Source organism: Nannospalax galili, unplaced genomic scaffold (assembly GCF_000622305.1).
Source record: "Nannospalax galili isolate Female #2095 unplaced genomic scaffold, S.galili_v1.0 scaffold1169, whole genome shotgun sequence".
Classification (NCBI taxonomy): domain Eukaryota; kingdom Metazoa; phylum Chordata; class Mammalia; order Rodentia; family Spalacidae; genus Nannospalax; species Nannospalax galili.
The window spans coordinates 1,395,592-1,402,821 of NW_008360301.1; positions in this window are offsets into that span (position 1 = coordinate 1,395,592).

Sequence of the window (7,230 nt, forward strand, 5' to 3'; positions counted from 1 at the left end):
TACATGACTTAGCTTTACCACGTCTGGGCATATTCCCATGGGAATCTAAGCATGCCACAGAGAAAGTCACATCCATGTTATTACTGTACTACTCATAAAGCCAAGATCCAGAGGCAGCCTAGATGCCTATCAACAGAAGAATAAAGCAAGTAAAGGTGCTCACATTCACAATGCAATTTTATTCAGCTGTAAAGAAAAATGAAGTATGACATTTGCAGGAAAATGAATGGAATTAGAGATCCTTATGTTAAGTCAGACACTCAGAAGACAAATATCCCTCATTTGTCTTGTTAGTGAAATCTAGATGGTTTACACACACACACACACACACACAGACTCACCAAAAAAGGTGGTACAAGAACAACAAAAGAGGGTGGGGGAACAGGAGAGGGTCAGGAACATATGTCATGGGAAACCACAGTGGGAACTGCTTGTGGGGAAGAAGGGGTCCAGCAACGTGGAGGGGGTAGAGGAGATGAGGGAGCAGAGTGAGTAAGAGTTGTTTAATGATGTATGCATGTGACATTGCTACAGTGAAACCCACTTCTTTGTTTTATAACTCAAAATTAAATAACCAATTAACACAAAAATTTTCAACAATCTTTCTAATCAGACATATACAAATGAAATCTATAATTACTCTATGACAGAATAACTGCAATTTATCCAAGGACTGATAATACCAGTAATTAAAAATAAGAAATTTAATAGTATTATTTCCATTACTTTAAACTGGATGCATTCTGAAGCCTTCAAATGTAAAGTATAAATAATGAGATATTCATATATCGACTACTTTTTAAGATTTATTTTATTTTTAGTGGTATTTGTGGGGGGGTTAAGTGGGCATGAGGGCCAGTGCCTGAGGTGGCCAGAAGATGGTGTTGGATCTCCTGAATGTGGACTTGTAAGCCACCCAATGTAGGCACTGGGAAACAAACTCAGGTCTTCTGTAAGAGCAGCAAGTTCTCTTAAACACAAAACTGTTGTGTGTGGTGCACATATAATCACTTCATGTTTTTCATTCAAATCTCTTCTGAGTTGGGTGTGAAGTTAAAATTGAGGTTCATGTTTTGATGTCGATATTCAAAACCCCATACAATTTGTTGAAATGACTTCTTTCCTCCGGTGAAATGCACAAATGCTCTCGTTAATACTAGTTGACAGTGTGTGCATGGGCTCCTCCTAGATCTGGGTCTTCAAACTGTATTTCTTTTTCACCCCCAGCATTCCAGAGTCTAGATTGCTTCAGGTGTGTCTTGTGATTGGGTGGTCCTTCCTACTTCCCTAGGCAGTGATAGCTCACACTTTATTCTTCATTCTTAGTAATTTAGTTATTTCATGTAGTTGCTTTGTTTTTCCACGTAAATTTTAGAATAATCTTGTCTAAATCTACAAAGACTATTTCTGGGAATTTGATACGATTTATTTTGATCTCATATACCAATTTGGAATCAATTAACATTTTTACTTTAGTATTTCAATTCATGGCTATGGAATGTTTCACTATTTATAGCTGCTTGACATTTTGTGGTTTTCAGGATGCAATTCCTATTACAGGTTATGTTGGATTTATTCCTAGGATTTCCAGTTTCTAAATATCAACTTCCCCGTATTTCTTGCAATTATATAGAATTAAAATGGATTTCTGCCTACTAGTCTTGCACTTTACAGCCTTACTGGATCCACTTATTCTAGGAGGTTTTGGTGGATATTTTGGGGATTTTCTATGTAGCACATCATGGCATTAATAAATATGTACAGTAGTACTTATTTCTTTATAATCTGCTTTTCTTTTTACTATAGTTAGAACTTCCAGTAAGTAGCAGTGGTAATGGATATCTGTGCTTTGCTTCTGAAGTTCACGACAAAACATTTTTTCACAATTATATATGATATTAGCTGTGGATTTTAAAAACGCTATTTATGAGCCGGGCGTGGTGGCACACGCCTTTAATCCCAGCACTTGGGAGGCAAAGGCAGGTGGATCTTTGTGAGTTTGAGGCCATCCTGGTCTACATAGTGAGTTCCAGAACAGCTGGGGCTACAGAGAGACCCTGTCTCAAACACACACACACACACACGCATGCACGCACACACACACACAAAGCCATTTATGAAGTAAAGAAAGTGCCTTTATATTCATTGGTTTCTGACAGTATTTATCAATGTTGAATTCCATCAAACGTTTTTATGCATCAATTAATGTGATTACATGATTTTATTTCTCTAGCCTGTTAATAAGTGAATCCTATCAGCTATATTTTTCCTACATATTAAGCTAGACTTACATCTTGAATAAACACTACTTGGTGATGAGCTCAGACCCTGCTCATCTTTAAATATTGTTAACACTATTTGTTAACATTATATTCAGAATTATAAGGGATGTTATTTGGTATTTTGCTTCTTTCTCATTTATTTTATTCTAGTTTCATAAAATAAGCTAAAAGATATTGCCTTTTCTATTTTCTGGAAGATATATAAAATTTGTTTTAAGCTTTAAACAATTTTCAGAATAAACCCTCTTGGGCCTGTAGATATATTGTCAGGAATTTTAAATTTTAATTATTTAATTACTTAAAAGCCAATTCCTTCATTTCTTCATTCTAGAGGCTATTCCTATTACCTCTTTAATACTGGCTGAGTATAGCAGCTTACAGTTTTCGAGAAAGTTTCATCTAAGTCATCAAAATTATGCATATAGAGTTCTCTATACTATTTCATTGTTATTCATTTCGCACCTGTAGGCTCTTTAATAATATCTCCCATTTCATTCCTACTATTGGTAACTTGTGCCCTTCTTTTAAGCCTTGAGCCAGGGAATTGAACTCAGGTTAGCACACGTGAGGCAAATGCTGTACTACAGAGCTGTGTACACAGCCCCTTCTTTCTCTAGTACCGCTGGAACTTTGTAGCTTTTTGTCTATCTCAATGTAAGTATCTGGTGCTGTAAACTTCACGCTTATCCAATTCATGCATCAGTTGCTCACCATTTTTTAGATAAGTTCATTTTCCTTCAATATGATATAGTTTTGTGAGTTTTTTTGTTTTTTGTTTTTTGTTTTTTTTGTCTTTTTGAGACAAGTTCTCCCTGTAGCACCAGTTGACCTGGAACTCACTATGTAGACCAGGCTGGCCTCAAACTCACAGAGCTCCACCTGCCTCTGCCTCCCAAGTGCTGGGATTAAAGATGTTCACTACCATGCCCAGCTTCAATATGATATAGTTTTAATGTCTTTTGGATTTTCCTCTTTGAACTACAGAGCATTTTAAAGCGTTTTGTTTAGTTTCTGCAATTTAGTTATTTTTCGGTTAACTTTTTGTTATTTATTTTTGTAACAAGTTTTATTATGGCCAGAGAACAAGTTCTTTTTTTTTATTTTTTTTTATGTGTATGTGTGTATTGCCTCCATGTTGGTAAGTGCACCTGCATTGTGCAATGCCCACAGAGGTCAGAAGAGGCTGTCAGATTCCCTGGGACTGGAGTTATGGACAGTTGTTAGCTGCCATGTGGGTTCTGGGATTCGAACCCGGGTCTTCTGCAAGAACAACCAGTGTTCTTAACTGCTGAGCCATCTCTCCAGCCCTGAGAACATGTTCTTAATGATATCAGTCCATGTAAGTTTGTTGTAGTTGGTTTTATGGCCCAAGATACTTTTATCTTAGAATATGTTCCTTGGGTGATTAAAATATGTTTTCTTCCATTGTTAAGTGCAGTGTTCTAAAAAGTCTCTCAGAGTCCCTTGGTTGGTGGAGAAGGCTGTGCTAAATTTCTGTTTTGCTATTCTATCAGTTCCAGACATGATTTATCAAACACTACAGATTTCTTTGTTTTTTTTCAGTTAAATTCACCATATTTTATTGTTTGTTGTTCTGTTCACATACAGTGTTTGCTATGACTTCTTGATGGATTGAGTTTGTATGTGTTGTTTTCTTTTGTCTCTATTTTTTTTATTAAAAGTCACTGTGACTAATATTCAACAATAATTTCTTTAGTTTGATTAATATTACATAGTATATTATTTTTTCTTTTTAAAAATTTTTATTATTTTTATTTTATGTGTATCAGTGTATTGCCTGTATGTGTGTTAAGTTCTAAGTTCACTCGTGGCATGCAATGCCTGTGGCGATCAGAAGAAGGTGTTGGATCCCTTGGAACTGGAGCTATGGATAGTTGTTAGCTGCCATGTGGATGCTGAGATTCTAACCCAGGTCCTCAGAAAGAGCAGTAAGTGCTGCTAACTGCAGACTTGTCACTCCAGCACTTACTTTTTCATTTTTTTACTATCAAGTTATGAATTAATTATATCCAAGTGAATTTCTTCATCTAAAAGGCTAAATCTACTTTTAAAGTCTCTACTTTTTTCTCTTTTTTCTTTTCTTTTTTTCTTTTGGTCTTTTTGAGACAGGGTCCCCCTGTAGCCCCAGCTGTCCTGGAACTCACTATGTAGACGAGGCTGGCCTTGAACTCACAGAGATCCGCCTGCCTCTGCCTCCCGAGTGCTGGGATTAAAGGCGTGTGCCACCACACCCGGCTAAAGTCTCTACTTTTTAATTCATATATTTAAGCCACCTATATTTATCTGATAGACAGGTTTAAGACTACCATTCTTGCTTTTGTTTCTGGTAATTCTGTCCCTGTGATCTGCTAATTTTTGCTACTTTTCTTTCACTTGAGTATAATATTAAATTCTCTTAGAATTAGTGTTTTATCAATTTTAGTGACCTACACTGCTTTAACTCCTTATAGCTTCCCCATTTATAATTATCTTAAATTTTTCTTCAGCATACATTGAGAACTATATTAGACTATTTTAATTTTGCTTCAGTTATCAGACATGATTGAGAAAACTCAAAACAATAAATGGCTATTGAAGTTACTCATGGTTTTGCTCTTTATATTTTCTTTTGTTCTTCTTTTTTATTGAGCTTTTAAAATTTCATACATTCCCCACTCAGATCTAGACCTCCTCTCCCATCCATATCTCCTCCATCTCTCCACTGAACCCTATGCACTCTGCCATACGTGCTGAGTCCTATTCATTCCGGTGTTTGTACCCAAATGTCTTTCAGTGTAAATGTGTCCACTGGAGTCTAGTCAGCCCATTCAGTGGTCGTATGTAAGCCAGACACTCCCTCACACAGCAGCAATCAATTTTAAATAGTTCTCAATCTACTGCTGGCCCACCACCTATTTCTCACCTCCCCTTTGGGCCCTTGTTTAAGCTTACATGGGTCCCACGTTCAGTGTCACCTCTGCCACAGGCTCACATGAGTAAGCCTCCAGTGGCCTGGAAGCTTCCATCTCCTTATGTTCATGAACCAGCCCTGGCCGTTACAATCTTTCTACCTCTTCTTCCACAATGGTCCCTGAGACATGGGTGGATGAGGTTCCATAATCTACAATCTCTTATTCTCCAAAACTTGGCTAGTTATGGCCTTCTGTCTGTATCACATTCTGATGTACATGGAAGCCTCACTGGTGAGAGTTGAGAGGTGCATTAGCCCTCTCTTTGCCCCTTATTCTGCTATGTTCAATGAGCCTTGGTTGTAGAGATTCGACTGCAGATGTGTCACCTCGTACTGGGCATCTCCCAGGTGTGTGTTCTCTGTGCCTGACCAGATATGCAGCTCTGCAGTAGCCTCCATCTGTTGCAAAAAGAAACTTCTTTGATGAGTGCTGTATGGCATGTTTGTCACTTTAAGGGAGGTCTCTTCTATTTGGCACTGCGTTCCCTACCAAGCAGCTCTTAGGTATACTTATGCATTAATGTTCAGACACTCTATGTGGATTTCCCATAGGGTTTCCAGGGCATCACTTTTCCCTCTAGGTTTCCTAACCCCCCCCCCGAGATTCACTCATCTCTGCTCTTTTTTCTCCCATCCAGTCTCCCTCCTCCCTCCCTTCCTAGTCACAGTGCCGCCTTTATCTCCACCCTCCCACAAATACCTCCTGACTGCCATCATCTTTCCTTTCCTGACTTCCCTCCCTCCCCTACACCATGGTCCCTTACATATCCCTCCCTCCTCTCGTCCCCACCAATTACTCCCAATTGTCTACCTCCCTCAGGTAACATCTATTCCCTACTATCCCACTTTCAGGTTGTTTCTTTTCCTTTACCTCCATGTATCCTTAGAATTTGTATACGCACATAAGGGATTGGTGATATAATCCACAAATGAGGGGAAATATACATCACCTGCTTTTCTGCGCTTGTTACCTCACTTAGCAAACACTCTCTAGCTCTATCCATTTACCTGCAAATTTCATGATTTCTTTTTTTAAATAAATTATTGAGAATTTTATACATGCATATAAGGTGTTTTGATCAAATCCATACCCACTCCCTCTCGTACAATGCCTCCCATATCTCCCCATCACTTTTTTCTGATAACTTCATGCACTCTTTCTTCTTCATTGATTTTTTTAAATGGGGCTTTGGCTACTCTAAAATTCCCCTCTCTGAAGAGGTAACCCTAAAATCTTTTAAGTATTAGATAAAAGCTCCCAAATATTTTTGACATTTTTGGCCTTTGGAACAGAGTATGTTGCTAAGAGGCCCAAGGACACTGTGAGTTTTAGCCAAGATACTTTTCTTTGGGGTCTTTTTATCCTAATTTCCTAGTCAATTCCTACATCCTATTCTTACCACACCATCCTCTGAAGAGGTTACCCAAATTGCCAATAGAGAATCAGGACACAGACGGCTCTGGTTTCTTTCATGCTGAACAGGGACGCAGGGTGAGGCAATTGGAGTACCCCTTCATGGCTCTATCTAAAAGACTCCCAAATTGCATAACTTTTATCTCTAAAGGGAAAAGAAAGTCCTTGAATTGTGACTAGGAGATGTGAAGGAGAAGTAAAGGCAAGAGTAGTTAGAATTACAAGTTCTAGACAGGGAACTAGAAAAAAGTCACAACAGGGCAATTTTCAAATGTTCATATGAGAGTCCATTGGAATTTCTTGACAAGGGCTTCCAAAAGCATCCCTCTATGTCTTCCAAGGCTGGACTCTAGAGTGATGGATTCATCATTTGCTTTCAGGTACTTTGATAGCTGTTGGAATGGTTAGAATCAGGGTCAGTTTCCTCACAAAGTTTTCTGGATAGAGGGAGAAAACAAATTTATCCATCATTTTAGAACAATAGCTGGTTCTTCCTTAGCTACAGATGGGCACTACAGTATTGGAGACCAAGATTTGAAGTCTTACATCTGAGCAGCACTTTC